Source organism: Equus caballus, chromosome 5, assembly GCF_041296265.1.
Source record: "Equus caballus isolate H_3958 breed thoroughbred chromosome 5, TB-T2T, whole genome shotgun sequence".
NCBI lineage: Eukaryota > Metazoa > Chordata > Mammalia > Perissodactyla > Equidae > Equus > Equus caballus.
This window is the reverse complement of record NC_091688.1, coordinates 58,001,421-58,026,013: the sequence shown is the minus strand read 5'-3', so window position 1 is coordinate 58,026,013 and position 24,593 is coordinate 58,001,421. Positions and strand designations below refer to the sequence as shown.

The window sequence follows — 24,593 nt, the reverse complement described above, 5'->3', positions numbered from 1 at the left end:
AATGTTTCCTACTAAAAGGAGTTTCAAAACCCATTATTTTGCCACAGCCCAATCACAAACAAAAGGGCAGAAAACAGAGGCAGATGGTCAGACAATAAACTGCTCAGGTTAGAGAATAGAGCTGCAATATTAAGTAAGGGAAAAGCATGTATGCAAAGTAAGTATGTAAAGTGTCAGCGTTTCTTTACGGAGGAAAGATGAAACACTTCACTTGCAATGCAATAGATGAACTTGCAACACAAGCAGTGACTTAGAACTTCCCCAGAGGACCATGAGGGTCCTAGGATAGGAAAGCCTCCCCAGGGCACGCACACACACATGGGTGGGCAAGGGGACAAATTCACACCCGTTCTCTTAGCCACACTGTCTAAAGATTTTCACCAGTTCTTCAGTGAGAAGGAACTGGTTTATATTACAATGGCAATAGTTTGTTGTAGATAACATGTCAAAATGTTAAAGTATAATGAAATGCTTGCACGGTTCTCATTTCATAGGGAGGATTCAGTCATTCTCAATAGATCCTTTGGTGCCTAAAAATACTGCATTAGACGGTCTTTCTGGATTTCTTGATAGATAGACAGATATCTGGACTGAGTTTGACCTCTATATCTCTTCCAATAAAAGTCGTAGAACACAGAGTAGGCAAGAACAGGTACATGGTGCTCGTGAAGACTGTTGTTCCACCATGATTGATTTATGTCTGCCTGTAGCCTCTTCTCATTCAAGGGCAGCAAGGAAGAGGGGAGCTGTGATGTGATCAGGGTCCCTAAGAGAAAGTGTAAGTGTCAGCGGGTATCCAGGGGAGAGGCAGGGCGTCCAGTTCTGGATGAAACAGGGTGAACACATTCCATCCTCTCTCTCCCACTGAATGCAGCTGTGACACCTGAGCAGCACACCTGGAGCAGCTATTTCAGGACTCGGACAGTAAACAGGAGCAGGTGGATTAGGGAGGAAGACCGGAAATCCAAGTCCACTGAGCCGGAAGTGAATTTGCCACTCGTCCTCCGTATCCCCCAGTCTGGATTTGGGGCAGCCCCAAATTTGGATGTGAGCACCAGGTGTGGATAGAAAGAGCTCCCTCTCATTCTAGCTCAAGGTGCAGTTGATACTCAAAGAGAATGGGGGAATCGCTTGTTCTTTTTCTTTTCTCCATTCTCTCATGCCCCAACCCCTAGCAATCCTGTGGCACTCATAGCAGGTGGCAGTGGGGTCCCACAGGGAGCACTTCATCTCTATTTGGAGGAGCTGTTTTCCCAAGAGAATGGGGGAAACCATTTCTTTTTTATGTCTCTGTTCTCCTACCACACGGCCCCAATGTGGGAACATTCATAGGAAGTATGCAGCACAGTGGGGTAAATAGAGCACTAGCCTTCCATCCAGACGATAGACAAGGGGAGCCCCAGAGTGCTGGAAAGTCCTGGGGAGATCACAAAAAGGGAGGAACTCTGGCCAGCAGCTCTGTAAAGCTGTTTACAAACTCCTGGGCTCAATCCTTTGCTGTGCATGTGTGAATCTGCTCCTACACAGCACGCCAAAGACTTTGAGAACTGAGCTAAGGGGTAGACCACCACCCAGGTCCCAGATTGACCTCCTGGTGGCACACACATGGGGAAAATCCGAGTAGCTGCAAAGACTCTGAAAACAAACCTGACATTGAAACTACACCCCACAAGTTAGCAGGACATTTTTAGCCTGAATCCATCCGGGTTGATTGCCTGTTAAAATATAAATGTCAACATTTGCATAGGATGTAAACAGAACCCAGAGTCTCATAACATAACATTTAAAATATCCGGGATACAATCCAACATTAGTCAGTGTATTAATTTTTTATTTCTGTTGAAACAAAGGACCATAAACTTAATGCCTTGAAACAATACAATTTTTTAAAGTTCTGTAGGTCAGAAATCCAAAATCAGTCTCACTGGGCTACAGTCCAGGTGTGGGCAGGGCTGGTTCCTTTTGGAGGCTCTGTAGAATTGTTTCTCTGCCTTTTCCAGCTTTGAGAGGCTGCCCACATTCCTTGGCTTATGGACCCCTTCCTCCGTCTTCAAAGCAAGGAACATAGCATCTCTCTGACCCTTCTTCCATTGTCTACATCTCTTTCTGACCATAGCCAGGAAACATTCTCTGCTTTTAAGGATACTTGTGATTATATATGACCTACCAGCATAATCTTCCCATCTCAATGTCAGCTGATAGGCAACATTAACTGCATCCACAACCTTAATTCCTTTTGCCATATAATGTAACATATTCATAGGTTCTTGCAATTAGGACATGGACATCTTTGAGAGAAACTTTATTCTGTCTTCCACCCGCAGCATAGGAAGAACCATCAAATATCAACTCACGTGAGAACAGACAATCAACAGATGCCAGTGCTGAAATGATGCACATGTTGGGATTTTCTGACAAAGACTTTAAAGCAGCTATTATGAAATATTCCATGAAGTAAAGGAGAATACTCTTGAAATGAACAGAAAGAAAGTCTTGGCAGGGAAATGGAAAACTATAAAGAAGATCCAAATGTAAATTTTAGAATTAAAACATACAATAACTGAAATTTAAAAACCTGGATAGACCAATACAAGTTATTCAATCTGAACAGAGGAAAAAAAAATTGAAAAAAAAAATGAACAGAGCCTCAGGAACCAGTAAGACTATACGAAAATAGTCTTAACATTTGTATCATTCAAGTCCCAGAGTGGGAGAAAGGATGCAGGGCAGAAAAAAATACTGGAAAAAAAATAAGGACTAAAAACTTCCCAAATTTGGCAAAAGACATAAACTTACAGATTCAAGAAGCTCAGCAAACTCCAAATAGGATAAACACAGAAACTCCATGTCCAGATACCTCATAATCAAGCTGCTAAAAACCAAGATGAAGGAAACTCTTGAAAGCATCCAGAAAGATGACATATTACTTATAAGAGAACAGTTCAAATGCTTGTGGATTTCTCATCAAAATCCAGAAATATGCAAATATAAACATTTGCAAATTTTGCCCATCAAATTAGCAGAAATTTTAAAAATTATTACTATCTGGTGTTAAGATGCAAGAATATGTTAGTGGGAAAAGAAGCAAGAACATTTGTGGAAGGCAATTAAGCATCATCTATCAAAATTTTAAATCTACGTACCTTTTAACTCTCATTTCTACTTCTAGAAATTTATCCTGCAGAAATATTTGTACTTGTGCTCAAAGATGTTTATTGTGGCCTGTGCATAATGGCAAATCAATACATTAATAAAATATTATATACTATTACAGATGAAATAATATTTAAGTAAACTATAGGACACCACATTATGGTATATAATGTACCTTTTAGAACAATTACACTGGAGCCAAGTCTACTGGTATGGGAAGAAGCTATGACATATTGTTAAATGATAAAGACATTTGTCAAATAGTACACACATGCACACACACAAATCAAGTTTTATAATTGTGTGTATGTGTGTGAGAGTGAGAGAGATTATAATTGACTGGAAAAAGATCTGGAAGGATAAAAAGTAAACTGATATCAGTAGTTGTTTCTGAGGAATAAGGAAGGATAGGAAAGGTACTTGTGCTTTTTACTTTATATATCTCTGTGTGCGTATGCGTGTGTTTTAACAAAGAACAAGTATTATGCTTGACATTTTTTTTAAATGGTAAAAGGTCTGTCTATGCAATTTTGGTAATAATATCCTCCAGTGTTCTGATCTTAGAAATTCACTAACTAGTCTTTCACTGCTTCCTGGGAATTTAGCATTTTATTCAATTCCCTTGAAGAAATCCAATCACCTCATTCAGCATCTCCTAGTGTATAAGATTTCTATTGCTGCATAACAATTACCTCAAAATTTACCAGCTTAAAATAACCAAAATTTGTTGTCTCACATAGTTTCTGAGGATTGGTAACCCAGGAGTATGTTGACTGGGTGCTTCTGGTCAGAGTCTCTCATGAGGTTGCAGACAAGATGTTGGCCATGACTGTAGTCATCTGAAGGTCTGACCAGGACTGGAGGATCCACTTACCAGTCCCTTATAGAGTTGTTGGCAAGAAAACTTGGTTCTTCACTTGCTAGTGGTTAGAGGCCTCAGCTCCTCATCAGACAGGGCTCCTTGTAGGCTGCTTACAGGCTGGCAGCTGGCTTCCCCTAGAGTGATTAGTCAAAGAAAGAGATAGAACAGCCAAGATGGAAGCTGCAATGACTCTTACAACCTCATCTTACAAGTGACATACTATCACTTCCGCTATAGTCTGTTGATCACACAGACTGACCTTGGTACAATGTGGCAAGAGAACACACAAGAGTGTGACTACCAGAAGGCAGAGATCATTGAGAGCTATCTTGAAGACTGGCTACCACAAGTAAATTTTTCCCTGCTCTCTTTCTCTTCTCTCTGTCTAAGTTCATAGACCTCCTAAGAACTCATAAAGTACAAGTCTATCCCTATAGAATCACTGGTCCATTTAGGGGTTCTGGAGCATCCAATCCTTCATCAAAAGAAAGACCTATCGGTTAATAGGAAACTCTAGTTCATGGAGCCCCAACATTTTCCTGGGAACAAAGGAATTTTGATTTCCCTAAATGTGATATTAAGGAGAGTCAGGGAAACTTCAAATGTAAACAATTGATCAAGGAGAAAAATATGAGGAGTAACCAGGCACCTTAATGAGAATCCATTCAACAAAGATCATGTCAGGGCTGACCCCATTGCCTAGTGGTTAAGATTGGTGTGCTCCATTTGAGTTGCCTGGGTTTGCAGGTTCAGATCCTGGACATGGATCTACACCATTTGTCAGCCATGCTGTGGCAGCGACCCACATACAAAATAGAGGAAGACTGGCATGGATGTTAGCTCAGGGCCAATCTTCCTCAGCAAAAACACCAACCAAGGAAACAAACTAAGGGTCATGTCATTTGCTCCCACCCTGCAGCCCAACCTTTAATCCTCACAAGTCGGGACAGTCATCTCTTCTCCCAAGTGGAAATTCCCATAAGCCATGGAGACAAGGAAATGGAAATGCTTGCCAGCTTATAGATCAACAATAAGGGCTGCTACAATCACTTGTTACTAAGAAAATATTAGAAGGCAATAGATAAAATCTGGGTGTTAAAGGGTACCTATGCCTCTACACAAGAACAATATGAAGTACTCCAAGGCACAGCATATCTGAGAATTTGGAAGAGAATTTCCTGACATGTGGATGTACCTGATTGCAAAAGATGTGTATTGTATTCCTAGGAGTACAATTGAATGGCATTATTCTGTATAGCTTGGGTTCAGCCCAACATTTAAGTCTTTCATAATACGCTTATAGATAGAATGAAGAAATAAAAGTTAAGAGTTGATTCATCATAGGTTGAGCAATCCTTATGCAAAGAGTGTTGATTAAATCATTATTGTCAACTTGAAAGAAGTAACATGCCTCAGGGCTTTGAACTTGGCCTTCCCTCATTTAACACTTTTATAAACTATTTGACAAAGAAGATGTACTTATTATAATTTCAAGTATTATAGAGTTAGCCAGAAGAGCCAAGAAGTTGGATAATAAAATCAAAATCCCTAAGGTCTCCAACAGTCTGAAATGATAGGCCAGAACCCATGACACGGAAATGAGAAGGAAGCAAGAGGCATGAAATCCTGCCCCAGTACAAAACGGGAGAGCCCTGGTGCAACACCAGTTAATGCAGGAAGGTTTTAAGTGGACTATAAATTTAGTATGAGTCAGCAGTTTGCCAGCTCTGCCAAAAAGGCAATGCAAAAGTTTAGCCTGCATTGTAAAGAATACAGAACCACGGAGATCTTGATCTGATAAACCCCACACTTGACTCTGGATTCCTGGAATGATTGATAGATTCCTATACGACCATATGTACTTTCTAACTCCAAGATTATACATTGTTTATAACATTCCTCTGAGTGACCAATCTAGTAAGTCTATTTTTTTTAAAAAAGGAAAAGAGTTTGTTTTATTCTTTTCTTTATTCATTCAAACAATATTTATTGAGAGAAAACTATTTGCCAGGTACTCTGCTGAAAGCCGGGAACACAAAGATGCTTGGGACACATACACTTTCTCTCAGTCGTTCATTCAAACACTAATGTAGGTACTGTTGTGAAGGGATTTGGGCAACGTAATTAAAGTTGCAGATTAGGTGACCATAAGATAGGGAAATTATCTGGATGGGTCGGACCTAATCACATGAGCACTTTAAAAGCAGAGTTTTGGCTGGTGGCAGCAGAGTAAGTCAGAAGTTCAAAGCTGGGAAGGTCTGCTGCCTTGAAGATAGAGGGGGCCTCGTGGTAAGGAACTCAGGTGAGCTCTAGGAGCTAAGAGTTGTTCCCAACTGACAACCCAGCAAGGAAACAGAGCCCTCAGTCCTACAACCACAAGGAAATGAATTCAGCAACAAGAATGAGCTTGGAAGAGGACTTGAGGCCCCAGAGGAGAAAGGCAGTCCCAGACAACACCTTGACTTCAGCCTAATGAGACCCTGAACACAGTATCCAGCCACACCACACCCAGACTTCTGACCTACAGAAACTGTGAGTTATCAAATCTATGTGGTTTTACAACATGAAGTTTGTGGCAGTGTGTTAAACACTGCTAGAAAACTAACACAGGGGATAAATAAACAGCCACACAATGAGATAAGTGCTCTGATGGAACAAAGTCACAGTGTCCATGGTTGGTTGTCGATTTGGAATCCATTTCCCCTTCTCTTTCCTAAATGAATCTCAGTCTTGTTCAGGCAGCCACTCTTCACCCATACCTACATTCATCGCCACTAACTGCACGCCAAGCTCCAAGGGCCGGGCTGATGAGTCTAAACCAAGGTTTCTCAGCTTTGGCACTATTGACATTTGGGCCTGGATAATTCTTTGTTGTGGGGGGCTGTCCTGTGCATTGTAGGGTGTTTAGCAGCATCCCTGGCTCTTCCCACTACATGCCAGTGACACACACTTCCCCTGCACCCCAACCATGACGATCAAATATGTCTCCACATATTGCTAAATGTCCCAGGACAGGGAGGGACGGGGAGCAAAATTATCCTCAGTTGAGAACCATTGATCTAAAGGCAAGCTCACTTACTTTGCTTAATGATTGGTTCAAGGACAGGTATGTGACCACTTTGGGTAAATGAGCTGTAAAGAGAGGTTTTGGGGATGGTTCTGAGAAAATCTTCCTCACTCTTCAGGGAACATTACTGGAAGTAACCCCGTTTCTCTTCCTCTGCACGGTGTTATACACAGATGTGGGTCCTGGGACTTCAGCCATCTCAAACCCAGCTTGGGGATGAAGCCAATCCTGAAAGGCACCCTACCTTTAGCGTTCTGCTTGTGTGAGCCAATTAATTTTCTTGTTGTTCAAGACTGAGCTCAAGGGATATCTGATTTTGCAGCCAACAGTTTCCTTATTGGTATATGGTGCTATCAAAGCCCAGAGGAAGATGGACGTCATGAAGCTGAAATGAAAAGAAAGTAAGCCTAGAAGAGTTCAGTTTATAGAATGCTTTCACATCACACATTTTTTTTTTTTAGGATTTACTTTTAGCCACTTTCAAATATGCAGTACAGTATTATTAGCTATCGTCACCATGCTGTACGTTAAATCCCCAGGACTTATGTATTTTATAATTGGAAGTTTGTACTTTTTGACCTCCTTTACCCATTACTCTCACCCCCCAAACCCCCATCTCTGGCAACCCCCAATCTACTTTCTGTATCATAAGCTTGGGTTGGTTTTTATTTTTTTTCTTTTTAGATTCACGTATAAGTGAGATCATACAGTATTTGTCTTTGTCTGACTTATTTCACTTAACATAATGTCCTCAAGGTCCATCTATGTTGTCACAAATGGCAAGATTTCATTCTTTCTATGGCTGAATAATATTCCATTCCATATATATATACACACCACATTTTCTTTATCCGTTCATTTATCGATGGACATTTAGGTTGTTTCCACATCTTGGCTGTTATAAATAATGCTGCAATGACACGGGGATGCATCTATCTTTTTGACTTAGTATTTTTGTTTTCTTTGGATAAATCCCCAGAAGTGGAATTGCAGGATCATATAGTAGTTCTATTTTTAATTTTTTGAGGAACCTCCATACTGCTTTCCATAGTGGCTGCACCAACAGTTCTCACCAACAGTGCACAAGGGATCCCTTTTCTCCACATCCTCACCAACACTTGTTATTTCTTATCTTTTTGATAGTAGCCATTCTAACAGGTGTGAAGTGATATCTCATTGTGGTTTTGGTTTGCATTTCCCTGATGATTAGTGATGTTGAGCATCTTTTCATGTGCCCGTTGACCATCTGTGTGTCTTCTTTGGAAAACTGTCTATTAAGATCCTCTGCCCATTTTTTAATGGGATTGTTTGTTTTTTTGCTATTTAGTTGTGTGAGTTCCTTATATATTTTGGATATTAACGCCATGTTAGATGTGTGATTTGCAAATATTTTTTCCGACTTCATAGGTTGCCTTTTCCTTCCATTGATGGTTTCCTTTGCTGTGCAGAAGCTTTTTAGTTTGATGTAGTCTTGCTTGTTTATTTTTGCTTTGGTTGTCTTTGCTCTGGTGTCAGATCACACATTTGAGCCTAACACTACCCTGGAAGAATGTACTATTATCCTCATGATATGTTTCAGGAAGGTTAATGGCTTGTCCATCATTATAAGGCATGGATGAGTCAAGATTCAAACCCAGGTCTTCTGATGCCAGATATACTTTCCCCTATAGTCTTTAAACCATGACTTCTTTCCTGTCATCCTTCTGCTCAAAAATATTCAACAAATTCCACTGCCTCTAGGAAAAAGTTCAAACTTTTGAGCTAAGGATTCAAAGTTTTCCATAAACTTGCCTCTACTCATCACTCCAAAATATGTAAGCCCATCACTGCAGTTGGGCCTTTTCTTGGGCTTCCTCCCTCTATAGACATAGAGATAATTGCTGGTTTTCTCCACTTGTTTTACTTCATTATTTTACAAAGTCCAAGTTTATTCCTGAAATTATGCAAAATAGCCCTAGTTTTTGGTGAAGTTTCTTCCTCTTTACTAAGTTCACGTCACCTGGACGTCCTTAGGCTTCACCAGATGGGGCCCTTAAAACAGTCATTATGAAAACGTCACCACTCTGGTCCCCACCTGCTTCTACAGACCCCATCACCGCACAACTTCTCCTTCTCAGTCCTCCTCACTGAGGTCTTTCTCTTGGGGAGTTCACCCTCATTCCTGCACCCCCCTCACTGTGAGAAGTCCAATGTCTGTACCAAAAGTACTGTCTCCTAATGCCCTGAGTCTCAACCCTCACAGTCCGAAAGTGACCAGTTGTGGTGGTCTACACTGAAAAAGGAGGGGTACTCTTGGTCACCTGAAGCCTCAAGGAGCTTTGCTGGTGCCTCAGTCCACCTATCCCACAACCCCAAAGACAAAGCCTTGCAAATATGAACTTCCTCAGCCTCCGTCTGCAGCCCTTTTCCTAGCATGGCTCCATTAGAATGGACACAGACCCCATGCTGCTCCCTCTCTTCTTTGTCTCTGTTTCCAGAAATGATATCAGCCACGAGGTTTTGACGGCTTACTCTCTTTAATCCTCACTACCACCAGATAGAGTAAGTATCCATATCATACCCATAAAATGTTCTCTTCTAGCTAGAAGAGCTTAAGTAACTCACCCAAGGTCACGCAATCCATCCAAGAGTCTGGACTCTACTAAAGTCCTTGCTTAATCAACACATATACCGCTTTCTAGGTACCAAAGTAACAACCTCCTCCTCTGTCTTCACCAGCCAAAATCAAAAGCCCTTTAAAAATGAGCTCATGCAAGTCCAAGTCTGCTCCTCTAGCACCTGGTCTGCAGATGCGCTTAGGCACACTGCACGTGGTATGACAAACCATCGCCGACACAAGTGCTTACTATGTGCCAGGCACTAGTCTTAATACTTTCATTATTGATGCACTTAATCCTCAAGACAACCTTGTCAGGTAAGGACTATGGTTGTTCCCTATTTCACAGACGAAAAACAAAACAAAACAGAACTTTCTGCCTCCCCAACAAAGACACTGAAAGGTTAAGAAACGCCTGAGGTCACACAGCTAGTGACTGGCAGAGCCGGGATGAAGACACAGGAGGTCTGATGCCCGAGTCCACACTCTCAGCACTCTGCTAATGATTGTTACTCTGCTCCACGTCCTGGACTGGATCCTCTCAGACGTTTGCTCCAATCTTTACCACATTCCTGCAGGAGAGTTATGTCCCCAGTTTTACAGCCAAGGAAGCTAGTTGTCAGCAAGATGAAATAAACTTGCCTGAGATCTTGGTTAGTAAGCGGAAACGTCCAGATTCTACCAGGCCTATGCTGTCCTGTAAAGTCATTGACCTTTTCACACACCTGTTTTTCTATAACCCCAACCAGGTTCTCTACTCCTTCCTTCTAGGACCTCTCTGACAGCAATAGCTCAGGGCTGTGTTCTGGGAGAAGATAAAGAAGGAGGAAGATAAAAGAAGGTTGTGGCTGCCAGCTGCTGCTGCAAACAAAATAGATCCACATTTACAAAGGCACCAGGACTGGTTGCCTAGCAACAACTTTCTCCCTCCCCAACCTGTTTCACTGCATCCTTACCCACCACACACTGCACACACCTCTTGGCCTGCAATGCCCTCTGAGACATCCCCCTTCAAGGCTGCCTTCGTTCATTTTAACCTGATTTGCTGGGCAAATGCTTGCAGCTTGCAACTTGCAGGGAGTCCAGGAAACACACAATTTGTAGCGCAGATGGCCCTTGGGCAGGCAGAACAGAGCTGTCCTTCCTGCATAGCTCATACCTTGGCGCTCTCAGGGTATCTAATGCTGTGGGAAGGAGAAGGTCTCATTTCGGGCTCTTTGTCACATCCCTGAAGATTTATAAAAAGAGTTTTGTGTTTCACATATGTCAGGTCCTTTAAATAGTTCTTTGAAATAAAAGTTTGATTGGGATAGAACTAAAGGAGACCGTCTGGATTTCTTTTTTCATTTTATCTCCCATGTTTGAAGTTAAGAGCCTCTTAAATTTAAACTTATCTTCAGTTCAACCAGTCCCAAAGGCCTTGCGGCTATTTTTGTACTAGAGTCTTACAGGGAGGTAGGACAAGGCAGAACACAAAGTTCTCTGAGCTCTTCTTTCAAGCATAAAAGAAAAGGGACAACACTAGTGCAGCCCCTGACAAGTCCAGACGCTTCTGACTTCATGGTGAGAAGGTGATGCTGACCTGGGAGCCAGGGCTGCATTATTGCTCTCATGGCCCCACACACTGTTGCTATCATGGGTCACTTCATCCAGAAAAAGAAGGAATATATTAACAAATATATTTTACAACTATGCTGGTATAGAGAAAAATATAATCCAGGCTGGATTCATTAATGTATATTCATTATTTTTATATGTTATGTTTATTTTTTCTGATTTAAAAAAATTAAAACATTTTTGTGAGCCCCTGAAAGTGTTATGGGTCCAAGCCACTGCACCTGCTATGCCTAATGGACCAGACGGCCCTGCTGAGAGCAGACCAGCACACAGCCAGTGTGACTGAGATGTTGGTGCCCAGCCCTGTGCTCAGAGCCATGAGGTTCGGAAAAATGTAAGGTGTGGTATCTGTACTCAAGACGCTTCCAGCTTCAGTGGGGAGAGAAACAAAGACAACAACTACAATCACTGAACCACAGATACTCAGCTTGGCAGCCATCAAGAAAATCATCTGAGGCTCCTTTCTTGCTTGATTGCATTCTTATTTAAACAAACAATACCTTTTTAAAACACAGCAGGTTGAGAAAAGTCCAGAGAGGTGGGAGGTGGCTCTGGCAAGCGTGGTGATAGCTTGGATGTTGGGGTTAAAGAAAAGTCAAGGAAGATTTCTGGGTTGGAGGCTTAAGTGATCATCAACATAGACAGGAAATACAGAAAGAAGAACAAACTGGAGGAGAAGGCAATGAGTCCAGTGTTGGGTAGGTTGAATTTGAGATGCCTTTGGAGAGTAAAAGGCAGAGACCAGGGCTGTTTTACTCCCACTAGAGTCCCATCTCCCTGTGAGTGGATTTAAGTAGAGAAACCTGGTAACTAGTTGCCTTTATGGATCTGATGCCCAGAATAGACAGCTTGACTATAGGTAGAGACTGAGGTGTTGTAGCAGATGCTGGCCCCTGACATTCACTCTCTACCTGAAGGCAGCTTATCCAAATACATGCACCTCCCCACCTTGTTCTGACCTCAGGAATAGGCTTGGCTCATACACTGGATAAGCTGGAACTGCGAGGGAGTTAATGGCCCAGAAGCAGCCCTCAACCAGAGATGGAAGGAGGTTGGTAGATCAATAACGCAGCTTCTTCATCCTTCAATTGGGATAACTCTGAGACACAGACTATACAATCTCATAGAATTCTCCAGTGAGATTGAGTTTCTAGACCCCTAGAGGAGGCTGGAGACATTCTGGCCACACCTTTTTTGGCTAAGAGGCTTCTTTGGGTGAAGGGCTCTGTAGCCAGCTCCAGGACCGTGTGCATCTGGAAAGGAAGGGTTGACATTCTTAACAGATGATCAGTTTCCACTAGACTGTCTGCTTGCATACAGAGAGCTTGCCAACTCAAAGATAGCCCATTCCGTTTTCAGATAGATCTACATATTGGAAAGTTCTTTCTTAAAGTGAAATAACATAAGTTTATGATTCCTCTTTCGGTTCTACTTTTTTTTTTTTTAAATTAAAAGATTTATTTTAGTTTAAAAGAAAGTGTACAATTCAATGGTTTTTAGTATATTCACAGAGCTGTGCAATCATGACCACCGTCAATTTTAGAGCACTTTCATCACTCCAAAAGTAAACACCATACCCACTAACAATCACTTATCGGCGCCCCGCAATCCTCCTAGCCCAACCCTAGTCCTAGGCAACCACTAATCGATTTTCAGTCCCTATAGATTTCCTATTCTCGACTTTTCACAGAAATGAACTTGCACATATTTGGTCTTTTTTGAATGACTTCTTTCACTTAGCATAATGTTTTCAAGGTTTATCCATGTTGTAGCGTGTATTAGTACTTCACTTCTTTTTATTGCCAAATAATATTCTATTATGGATAAATCATATTTTATTTATTCATTTATCAATTAATGAACATTTGGGTTGTTTCTACTTTTCGCTATTATGCATTATGAATAAGGTTGCTATGAACATTTGCGTAGAAGTTTTTGTGTGGATATGTTTTCATTTTTCTTGGGTATGCGTCCAGGAGTAAAATGGCTGAGGCATATAGTAACTCGACGTTTATCTTTTTTTTTTTTTTTTTTTTTTTTTTAAGATTTTATTTTTTTCCTTTTTCTCCCCAAAGCCCCCCGGTACATAGTTGTGTATTCTTCGTTGTGGGTTCTTCTAGTTGTGGCACGTGGGACGCTGCCCCAGCGTGGTCTGATGAGCAGTGCCATGTCCGCGCCCAGGATTCGAACTAACGAAACACTGGGCCGCCTGCAGCGGAGCGCGCGAACCTAACCACTCGGCCACGGGGCCAGCCCCCTCGACGTTTATCTTTTTGAGGAACTGCGAGACTGTTTTCCAAAGTGGCTGCACCATTTTACATTCCGACCAGCAGTGTGTGAGGGTTTTACTTTCTCCGCATCCTCACTGACGATTCTTATTTTATGTCATTTTTATTAATCATAGTGGATGTAAAGTGGTATCTCATGGTTTTGATTTGCATTTCCCTAATGATGTTGAGAATATTTTCATGTACTTATTGGCTATTCGTGTATCTCCTTTAGAGCATTGTCTATTCAAATCCTTTGCCCATTTTTAATTGAGATATTTGTCTTTATATTATTGAATTGTAAGACTTCTTTATAAACTCTAGACACAGATCCTTTATCAGATAAATGATTTGCAAGTATTTTCTACCATTCTATGGGTTGCCTTTTCATTTTATTGATTGTTCTCTTTGAAGTACCAAAGTTTTTAAATTTTGATGAAGTCCAATTTATCTATTTTTTTCATTTGTTGTTTATTCTTTTGGAGTCATATCCAAGAGATCATTGCCTAATTCAAGGCTATAAAGGTTTACATCTTTATTTTCTCCTAAGAGTTTTATGATTTTAGTTCTTACATTTAGGTCTATAACCCACTTTGAGTCAATTTTTGTAAACGGTGTGAGGTAGGTGTCCAACTTTATTCTTTTGCCTGTGGATATCCAACTTTCCTAGTACCATCACTTGAAAAGACTATCATTTCCCCCATTGAATTGTCTTGGTACCCATGATGAAAATCAACTGGCCATAAACGTGAAAGTTTATTTCTGGACTTTCAATTCTGTTCCATTGATTTATACATCTATCCTTATGCTAGTACTACATTATGTTGATTTACTATAGCTCTGTAGTAAGTTTTGAAATGGAGAAATGTGAGTGCTACAACTTCCTCTTTTTCAAGATCACTTTGACTGTTCCTGCTCCCTTGCCCTTGCATTTCCATAAGAAGTTTAGAATCAGTTTGTCCATATCCGCAGAAACAGAAAACAAAACCAAACAAAAAACTGCAATGGCACCTAGAATCTTGAGTGGGATTGTGCTCCATCTGTAGATCAATTTTGGGAGTATTGCCATCTTAACAATATTAAGTCTTCCAATCTTTGAAGCTAGGATGCCTGTCAATTTATTTATATCTTGCGCGCCTTTTGTTAAATTTATTCCTAGGTATTTTATTCTTTTTGATGCTGTTGTAAACAGAATTGTTTTCTTAATTGCATTTTTTTGGATAGTTCATTGTTATTGTACAGAAATACAATTCATTTCTTTTTTTTTAAAGATTTTATTTTTCCTTTTTCTCCCCAAAGCCCCCCAGTACATAGTTGTATATATTTTAGTTGTGGGTCCTTCTGGTTGTGGTACGTGGGATGCCACCTCAGCATACCCTGACGAGCAGTACCATGTCTGCGGATCTGAGCCGGTGAAACCCTGGGTCACCACAGCAGAGCACACGAACTTAACCACTTGGCCACAGGGCCGGCCCCATACAATTCATTTCTGTATATTGATGTTGTATCTGCAACATCATTTAGTTCTAATAGCATTTTTGTGGATTCTTTGGGTTTTCTATATACAAGATAACATCTACAAATAGAGATAGTTTTAATTCTTCTTTCCAATCTGGATACCATTCATTTCCTTTTCTTGCCTAATTGTCCTTGCTTAAATCTCCATTTCAATGTTGAATAGAAGTGGTGAAAATAGACATCCTTGTCTTGTTACTCATCTTGGAGGAAAGCACTCAATCTTTTGCCATTAAGTATAATGTTAGCTATGAGTGTTTGATAGATACCTTTTATCAGGTTGAGGAATTTTCCTTCTATTTCTAGTATATTGAGTGGTTTTGTCATGAAGTGTTGGATTTTGTCAAATGCTTTTTCAGCATCTATTGAGATGATCCTGTAGCTTTTGTCCTTTATTCTATTAAGATAGTGTATAAGATTAATTGATTTTCATGTGTCAAATCAGGCTCGCATTCCTGGGGTATATCCCACTTGGTAATGATGGAGAATCCTTTTTAGGTTGCTCGATTTGCTTTGCTAATGTTTTATTGATGATTTTTGCTTCTATATTTGGAAGACATATTAACCTGCAGTTTTCATTTTTTATATATTATTTTTGTCTGGTTTCAGTATCAACGCAATACTGACCTCATAGAATGAGTTGGGAAGTATTCCCTCCACTTCCATTTTTTTGGGAAGAGTCTATGAATGATTTATGTCAATTCTTAAACCTTTGGCATAACTCAATGAAGCCAGTTAGGCTGGGGTTTTTCTTTGTAAGAAGTCGTTAGGGTTTTTCTGTTGTTTTTTGTTTTGTTTTTTAACTGATTCAATCTCTTTATTTGTTATAGGTCTATTCAGATTTTCCATTTCTTCATGAGTGACTTTTGGTAGTTTGCATCTTTCTAAGAATTTGTTCATTTCATCTAGATTATCTAATTTGGGGACGTACAATCTTTTGTTCTATTCCCTTACAATCTTTTGTATTTCTATAAGGTTGGGAGTAATGTTCCTTCTTTCATTCTTCATTTTAGTAACTTGATTGTCTCTTTTTCTTTCCCACTTTGGTTAATCTAGCTAACGGTTTGTTAATTTTGTTGATCTTTTCAAAGAACCAATTTTTGGTTTTTGTTTATTTTCTCTAATACTTTTCTATTCTCTATTATTTTCTACTCTAGTCTTTATTATTTCTTTCCTTCTACTTCCTTTGGGTTTAGTTTTCTCTTTTTTTCCTAGTTTCTAAGGTGAAAAGATAGGTTATTGATTTGAGATCTTCTTTTTTACATTTATAAATTTCCCTCTAAACACTGCTTAGTTTCATCCATAAGTTTTGATATGTTGTGTTTTCATTTTCATTAATCTCAAAGTTTTTTCTAAATTCCCTTATAACTTCTTCTTTGACCCATTAGTAATTTAGGAGTTTGTTGTTTAATTCCCACATATTGTGGATTTCCCAAATTTCTTTCCGTTAATTGATTTCTAATTTTATTCCATTATGGTTGGAGAACATACTTTGTATAATTTCAGTCCTTTTAAGTTTTTCATGGCTTGTTTTATGGCTTAGAACATGGTCTACCCTGGAGAATATTCCATGTATACCTGAGAAGAATATGTATTCTTGGCTTGTTGGAGAAATAAAGTGTTCTAGAGACATCTATTAGGTCCATTTGTTTTATAATATGAAGTCTTCTATTTCCTTTTGATTGTCTGCCTGGTTATTCTATCCATTATTAAAAGTGGGATATTGAAGCTTCCAACTATTATTGTTCAATTGTCTATTTCTCCTTTCAATTCTGTCAGTTTTTGCTTCATGGATTTTGGGGTTCTGTTGTTAGGTACATATATATTTATAATTGTTATATCTTCCTAATGGATTGAACTTTTTTCATTATAAAATGTCCCTCTTTATCCCCAGTAACATTTTTTGTTTTAAAGTCTATTTTCTCTGATATTAGTATAACATTATCTTAGTTTCCTATTGCCTCTATAAACAAATTACCCTGAATTAGTGGCTTAAATGACCAAAATTTATTATCTTATATTTGTGGGGGTCAGAAGTTTTAAAACCAAAAGGTCAGCAGGGCTGCATTCCTATTGGAGGTTCTAGTGGAGAATCCATTTCCTAGCTTTTTCCAACTTTTAGAGGCTGCCTGTATTCTTTGGCTTGTGGTCCCTTCCTCCATCTTCATGGTCAGCAGTGCAACATTTTCAAATCTCTGTCTCTCTCCCTCCCCCTGAGCATCCCCACCCCTGTCTCCTCTGCTTGGCATCATGTCTCCTCTGTCCCTGACTCTCCTGCTTCCCTCTTATAAAGACCTTTATGATTAAATTTAGCCAACCTGGATTGTCCAGGATAATCTCTCCATCTCAAAATCTTGCATTTAATCACATTTGCAAAATTTATTTTGTCATGTAAGGTAACACTTGACACTTTCCAGTGATTAGTATGTGGACATCTTTGGGTGGGGGGTATTATTCATCCTACCACACCACTCCAGCTTTGTTATCATTGCTGTTTACATGATGTATCTTTTGGGTTTATTTTTTACCCTCAAATATAGAGTCATGATATTTCCCCTTATCCCTCTTTTCAGGTGAAACATTCCAGTGACCATTAACCATTCTTTGAATGACATGGTTTTCGATTTTTCATCATCCTGGGCTTCCCACTCTGCTTCACTCAAAGATGTTAGGCTAATAATCACTGTAAATCAGTAATAAATACTTATTGAATGCCTGCTGTGCCAATCATTATTCTAACCTCTTTACACAAATCGTTTCACTAGTCCTTATAACAAATCTTTGAAATAGGTCTTATCTACATTAAGGGTAAATGAGGAGACTGGGGCATAAAGAGGTTAAAGAACTTGCCAGGGTCTCATAGCTAGCAAGTGGCAGAGCCAGAATATAAACACAAATAGTCTGATTTAGGACCTTCCTTTCTTATTCGTGTCTTCAAAATATCACGCCTATTTCTAAATTCACACCTAAATTCAAGGAAAATTTGATTTAATAATTAAACAAAAAAATAGCACACATGATATGATATCATCGTACAAAATTATTTCTCTTCCATTACCTATCTATCTTTTCTTCTGGCTGTCAATGTGCATAAAGAGATATCTAGAATGATAGTCCCCAAGTGTTGACCAGGATTATTTCTGGGTGATAGAATTTGGGGGATTTTGTTTGTTTATGTTTCCTTTGTTATTGTTTTTTGTTTTCTTCTCAACTTTTTATGTTCCTTGAATTTTTATGATGAACATGTATTTTTCAATGGTTTTATTGAGATATAATTTATATACCATAAAGTTTATTCATTTCAAGTGTGTACTTCATTACATTTTAGTATATTGGCAGAACCGTACAACCATTTCAACAATCTAATTTTAGAACATTTCCATCACCCTAAAAAGAAACCTTGAATCCATTTATAGTCATTCCCAATTTCCACCTCCAGCCCTAGGCAAACATTTATCTACTTCTGTCTACATATTTTCCTATGTTAGACTTTTTGTATAAATTAAATCATACAATATATGTTATATTGTGTCTGGCTTCTTTCACTTAGCAACGTTTTTGAGGTTCATCTATGTTGTAGCATGTACCGGTACTTTGGTCCTGTTCTATCGTATGGATAATGCCACAATATTTATTCATTCATTATTTTTTTAATTAATTTTTAAGCCTTATTGAGGTATAATTGACAAATAAAATAGTATATATGTAACGTGTACAACATGATGATTTGAGAAATGTATAGTTGGTGAAATGATTACCACAATCAAGTTAATTAACACACCCATCACCTCACATAGTTACCTTTTTTAAAAAAAATCCATTCATCAGCTGATGGACAAAGGGTTGTTTCCATTTTCTGAGTATTGTAAATAACGTTGCTATGTGTATTTGTAAACAAGTTTTTGTGTAGACATGTATTTTTATTTCTCTTGGATAGATATATAGGAGCGAAATTGCTGGGTCATATGGTAAGTCTATGTTTAACTTTTTAAGAAGCTGCCAAAATGTTTTTACAAAGTAGCTGCACCATTTTACATTCCCACCAGCAAATTATGAATATTTCAATTTCTCTACCTTCTTGTCAACACTTGTTGTGGTCCATGTTTTTATTATTGCTATTCTAGTGGGTGCAAAGTGGTATTTCACTGTGGTTTTGATTCGCATTTCCTGATGACTAATGATACTGAGCATCTTCTCATATGCTTATTGGCCTTTTGTATGTCTTTTTCTTAACACGTATCATTTTTACAACAAACAAAACTATTTTTAAAAAAGATGTTGATATCTAACCTTGGGCATCATCATCCAGATGACATCCAACCAGCGTAGAGTCCCATAAGTGCGGTTGACTGTGACTTGTACCCTGTACTTCTACTAATGTAGGCAAAATGCTGAGCTAACTTTTTTAGCAGACACATTACACCGTAGCCTCAAATTAAGCCTATGGTCAACCAAGTACCCCAGATCCTGTTCTCATGGATTATTGTGGAGCTAGGTTTCTTCCACTCTCTATTTGGGCAATTGATTTTACTGAGCTTGGACTTTTTGGGGGACTTTTCATTCTTTCCATTTGTCTATTGCTCATTCTGCACCTAACCTTTATAACTTTAGTTACTATTTCTCTGATGACTCATTTTTAAGTAGAATGTGTCTGTCCCTTTGTTCTTCTTTTTAAAAGTTGCTTTGTGACTCAAGAGCCTTTATTCTTTCATATAAAATTTAAAATCTATTTATCATAATCCCAGAAATCCCTGCCGTGATTTTGATTGGACTTACAAAGACCTATAAAGCAGCCCGAGGACAACTGACATCATATTAAATTGTTCCAGTCATTTATTTAAGTCTTTTCTTTTTTCCTTTAATAGAACAGGAGAGCTCATTTTTTCTCAATAAAGGTCCTGTACATTCTTTACTAGGCTAATAGTAGACACTTTTGTTGCTTTAGTAAATTACACCATATATATAATTTTATAAATTAATGTTGTATTTTCTACGTGTACTTCTGTGACCTCTTCAGGGTTGTATTTGAGGAGAGGGAGACAACACCTCAGGGACTTATCCTCTTGTCTGTAACCATATATAATATCTATATATTCAAACACACATTCAATGTCTTTAACCTAATATTTCATTTGTGACTAGTGGCCCCAGTGAGATGGTCATCTTCCTTAAGATGGCCGCCTGCCCATTACAGTTCACATACTTTCCTCAAGACCTAGCTCAGTGCCACATGCACGTAGACAGAAGGAAATGGTTACAGCTTAAAGGGCACACAATGGACTTGGCATCAGAAGACTTGAGTGTAGTCCTTCATCTCTCTCTCTGATTTTGAACCAGTCCCTAATCTCTCTGAGTCTCACCTTCCCCATTCCTAACAGAGGACTAATGCAGTTGTCACAAAAATCCAGAGGAAATAGATGTGTTTTTCACAAAATTTGGCATGTGGACACACCACCTGCTATTTGCATCCAAAGGCAAGAAATACTTAAATGAGCTATAGCCAAAGGAAGAGCAATGGCAGGAAATGATTACGAACCCCCAAACTGTTCCCAAGGATTAAAAATTTTACCAAACTTACTCCAGCCAAGGCCCTCCAGGCAATTTATAGTCATGTTTCCAGATGCCAAGTGCTTTCATCAGAGATTTTTCTTAAGTCATGGCTGAAAAGAGAGGCTCCCACCCCATAAAGACCACCACTGGCTGGACTTCCTAAAGCAGCACAGGCACCATGTGCTCTGGAAATCTGGTCCTTTGGGTGGAGGAGGAAGCTGCTATGGGTAGTAAGGGACTCTTCTGCAAAGAGGCAATTTGAGCAGAATCCCAAATAGTACCCAGAGTTATCTGTATTCCAATGCAAATGTTTCACAGGTTTAAAAGCATAATCGAAACAAATCGGAATCCTTCTTTTTGCTTCGTTTTGTTCATCTTTTCCACGAGGCTAGAAACTCCATAGGAACGGGGACCTGGGCTTCTTGTTCACGTGCCTAGATTGGTGCCGCACACAGAGTGGACACTCAATAAATGCTTTTGGAATGAATGAAGGGAGCCCAGATCTATCAGAAATGGAGCAGTAGCTCCTTCCTGTTTCCTCACATCGCACGGGGGCATCAGCTGGCCTTTGCCGCAGGAAGGCAAGTTATTGGATGGAACTTCCTATAAGGTGCTTCAATGGTGCAAACACCTGCTCAAGTCAGTGCCACCTCAAGGAGCACGTTGAATTGATCTGCATGGAATTCTAGCAATAAAAAGAATAAACACACAGTGGCCCCGACCTGACTTAACCCCTTAGTTTTAGTGAATCCACACATTTCTGAATCTATCTTTCCGATAAACTGAGCAATCTGAGATATAGAGCCTATGGCAATGGTCTTGAATGAATGAGTAATACAAGTTATAAAGTTCTCAAAACAAAGTTTGAGGCCATCTCCTTATTCTCCTGGGCTTCTCCAGCCTTTATTCAGTGTTTTAGGTGGCCGATGTTGGGGGAGAGGATTAATATAAAGCAATAATAGGTTCTGTTTTTCCTGTGCTCCTACCCCTTTCCCTTGACTTTTTGAGGGAAAGAATAAAGAGAAGAGGACTGGCAAGGTGGCCGATTTCTAATGAAATCACAATTCTTTTTTTTTTGAAAGAAAATGGTAACACTAAAACCATAATGCAAACCAGTAGGGGGTGTTAAAGATAAAATTACCACTCAGAAATCAATGGAAATGTAGTTATAGGCAATTATTGCATGTTCTCTGTGTCCCTTGTAAGCGACTTGACCTTTAAAAATGAAGTTGCTCTTGATTGTTTTTAAATCTCATTTTCTGTGCTTCTGAGATTGTTTCCAACTGTTACCTCTGTTTTCAAAACCTCCAAATGTAGCATTATCAATGAGTAACCAAAATTTCTTGGATTATTTACTTTCCCTTATATTTTTAAAATATTCACATTATATATCTCACCATGCATAAACAAATCATGATATTGCCATAAAATGGAATATTATACAGCTATTAAATAGTATTTTTAAAGGATATTTTAAGATATATGGAAATGTTCATTGTATAATCTTATATAAAAAACAAGATACAAAACCACATATAGAGAATACTCTTCATTTCTGTTTTGTTATGTTGTAAATAATGATTGTGGAATTATGAGTGTGATTATGAGGGGTTTTATTTTCTCCTTTATATTATGTAACTATTTATCTGTAATTTCCAAACTCTCTTCAATAAACGTCACTCTTATAATCAGAAAAAAATTTATAAAAATGCTCGAATATCTTTTCGATAGAATTTAATTTGTCTTTAAGGTATCTTTTGAGGTAGATAGGGAATAGATATAATTATTCTATTTTAAAATGGACATACTGAGATGTCATGAAATGCTCTGTCTCAAATCACATAATTCATGACAAAGAACTGGAATCTGAAAGAGAAACCAACCTCTGGGATTTGTCCCCGGCCTCACTTACGTAAACCTTGCGAAGAGTGCACAGGGCTGGTGTCCTCTCGGAGCCGCTTGCTGGCTGAATCTCAGGACTGCCTTCCTTTCTGCACTCACTGCCTAGGGGAGACCGAGCCTGAGCTGAGGCACCTCTTTGCCCGGTCAGCTCTCTCCAGCCTTTTGCCAAGGGCAGGGAAGAATCCCGAAATGTATCTCTGGATTGTCACAATTTCCAAATAATTGTATCTATCTGGTGGAGATCATTTCAGATTCAAACGCTGTTGTCAGCAAAGGGCAACATTGCCATGTTTCTAAATTACTGGAATCCTAACTTTAGAATCATCATGCTCTTCTCTCTTTGAACACTTCTTAAGAACAGGGACTGTTCCAAAGACTCCTAGCCAAGTTCCCAATACAGAGACACTACACTTGTGGAATCTTTCAAAATACTTATTAACTCACTAACCATCAGCCTTAGAACATTAAACCTTGAGGGCAGTAGTTCAAATTCAGACTTGGTGGACCGTGTATGCAATATGCAACATCTTATTACCATGTGGGATGACTCATCCATCAATGGGGGATCTCTAAATTTCCATTTGGAGAATCAATAAATCTTGTGATTTACTTTCAAGTGGCTCTTTTAACTTTTCTTCTTTTGAGGAAGATTAGCCCTGAGCTAACATCTGCTGCCAATCCTCCTCTTTTTTGCTGAGGAAGATTGGCCCTGAGCTGACATCTGTGCCCATCTTCCTCTACTTCACATGTGGGATGCCTGCCACAGCATGGCTTGATAAGCAGTGCCTAGGTCTGCGCCTGGGATCTGGGCTGGCAAACTCCAGGCCACCAAAGCGGAGTGTGTGAACTTAGCCGCTGCACCACTGGGCTGGCCCTGGCTCTTTTAACTTTTTGAAGTGCTAAATGACGATTGTTTCTTTCTTTTAGTCACGGCTACTGATAAATTAAAATATGATTACCTAGGCTTAGCTTCAACTGGTACCCAGCAGGCCCAGGCATTGGTAATTTTTTTTAATCTTTGATAATTCTGATGCACAGCCAGGATTGAGAACTATTAACTTAACTCTGAATCTTTGCCTCTATGACGTATTCAGTATCTATGATTTATTTGATGCCAAGTCTTTGGTCAAGAATGCAACATCCAGTTATAACACAGATCCCATGGGTAAGATCCAATTTAGAATTTTCCGTGTGGTTTCCAGAAACACACTGCAGTGACAATCAAGTATTGTTGGATATTTTATATTAGTCCAATATCTCAATACTCTCAAAAGAAGTCCCGAGGAGAGACCTATTTTCTTAAATCTGTAGCTGAATTCAGGGAGAATGACTTCTCTGCAATACTGAGCGTTCCAACCCATGAACATTACTTATTCCCGCATTTATTTAGGTCTAGTATAAGTCAGGGTCCAATGAGGAGTGGAAATTAGGTCAGTAATTTGAACAAGGAATATTTAATATAAAAAGTTAACTATTAAACTAGTAGAAAGGTGGGTAACTATTTAAAAGGTTGGAACATGACTCTAAAGGGCGCATAAAGACGAACCAGCAAGAGCAGCTACCCCCTCTTGGGCAGAGGGGTAGTGAATGAGTGAATATGCTTGGGAACTGCAAAGGGCCCCCGCCCCACTGCCAGGGCTGAGATTCAGACCTCTTTGGAGGTGTGGCTGCCATAGAAACATGCAGTCCACCAGTGATGGAGAAACAGGAGGGTGTGGACCACAGTTGACTCACAGCAGTGGCCTACTCCCGGGTGGAGGAAGAAGTTACCAGAGGCCATGAGCTGAACAGCTGGTCTCAGGACTTCCGTTATGGTGGGCAGAAGTGGCGATAATGGGTGTCAGTCACTCACTCCCAAGCTCAAAGAGAAAATTTTCACTATTTCACCAGACCTGTTCTCTTAATGTTTTTAGAGGCTGTGGGTGAGATGCAGGGAAAATAACAATATAGTTCTCCGACAAAAACCCAACCTTTTATTATCGGTGGAATATGATTTATGGCAAGAAGAGCAGCCTTAAAAAGGAAAATGAGGTTACCAAAGAAATCTCTGATACCTGTGTTGAA

At 39.4% G+C, this 24,593-nt stretch overlaps 1 long non-coding RNA gene across 3 annotated transcripts; it reads right to left on the bottom strand.

Annotated features, from left to right (window-relative positions):
- Nucleotides 1-1,814: 1,814 nt before the first annotated feature.
- LOC138924103 (uncharacterized) lies at nt 1,815-22,909 on the bottom strand. 3 transcript variants are annotated; one of them, XR_011438736.1, is made up of 3 exons: nt 22,540-22,909; nt 7,327-7,467; nt 1,815-4,149 (listed from the first exon to the last, which is right to left on the bottom strand). It is a non-coding gene; the product is annotated as an uncharacterized lncRNA (long non-coding RNA). The 3 variants fall into 3 exon arrangements; XR_011438734.1 differs by lacking the exon at nt 22,540-22,909 and adding an exon at nt 10,655-11,277; XR_011438735.1 differs by lacking the exon at nt 22,540-22,909 and adding an exon at nt 7,920-10,627.
- Nucleotides 22,910-24,593: the final 1,684 nt, after the last annotated feature.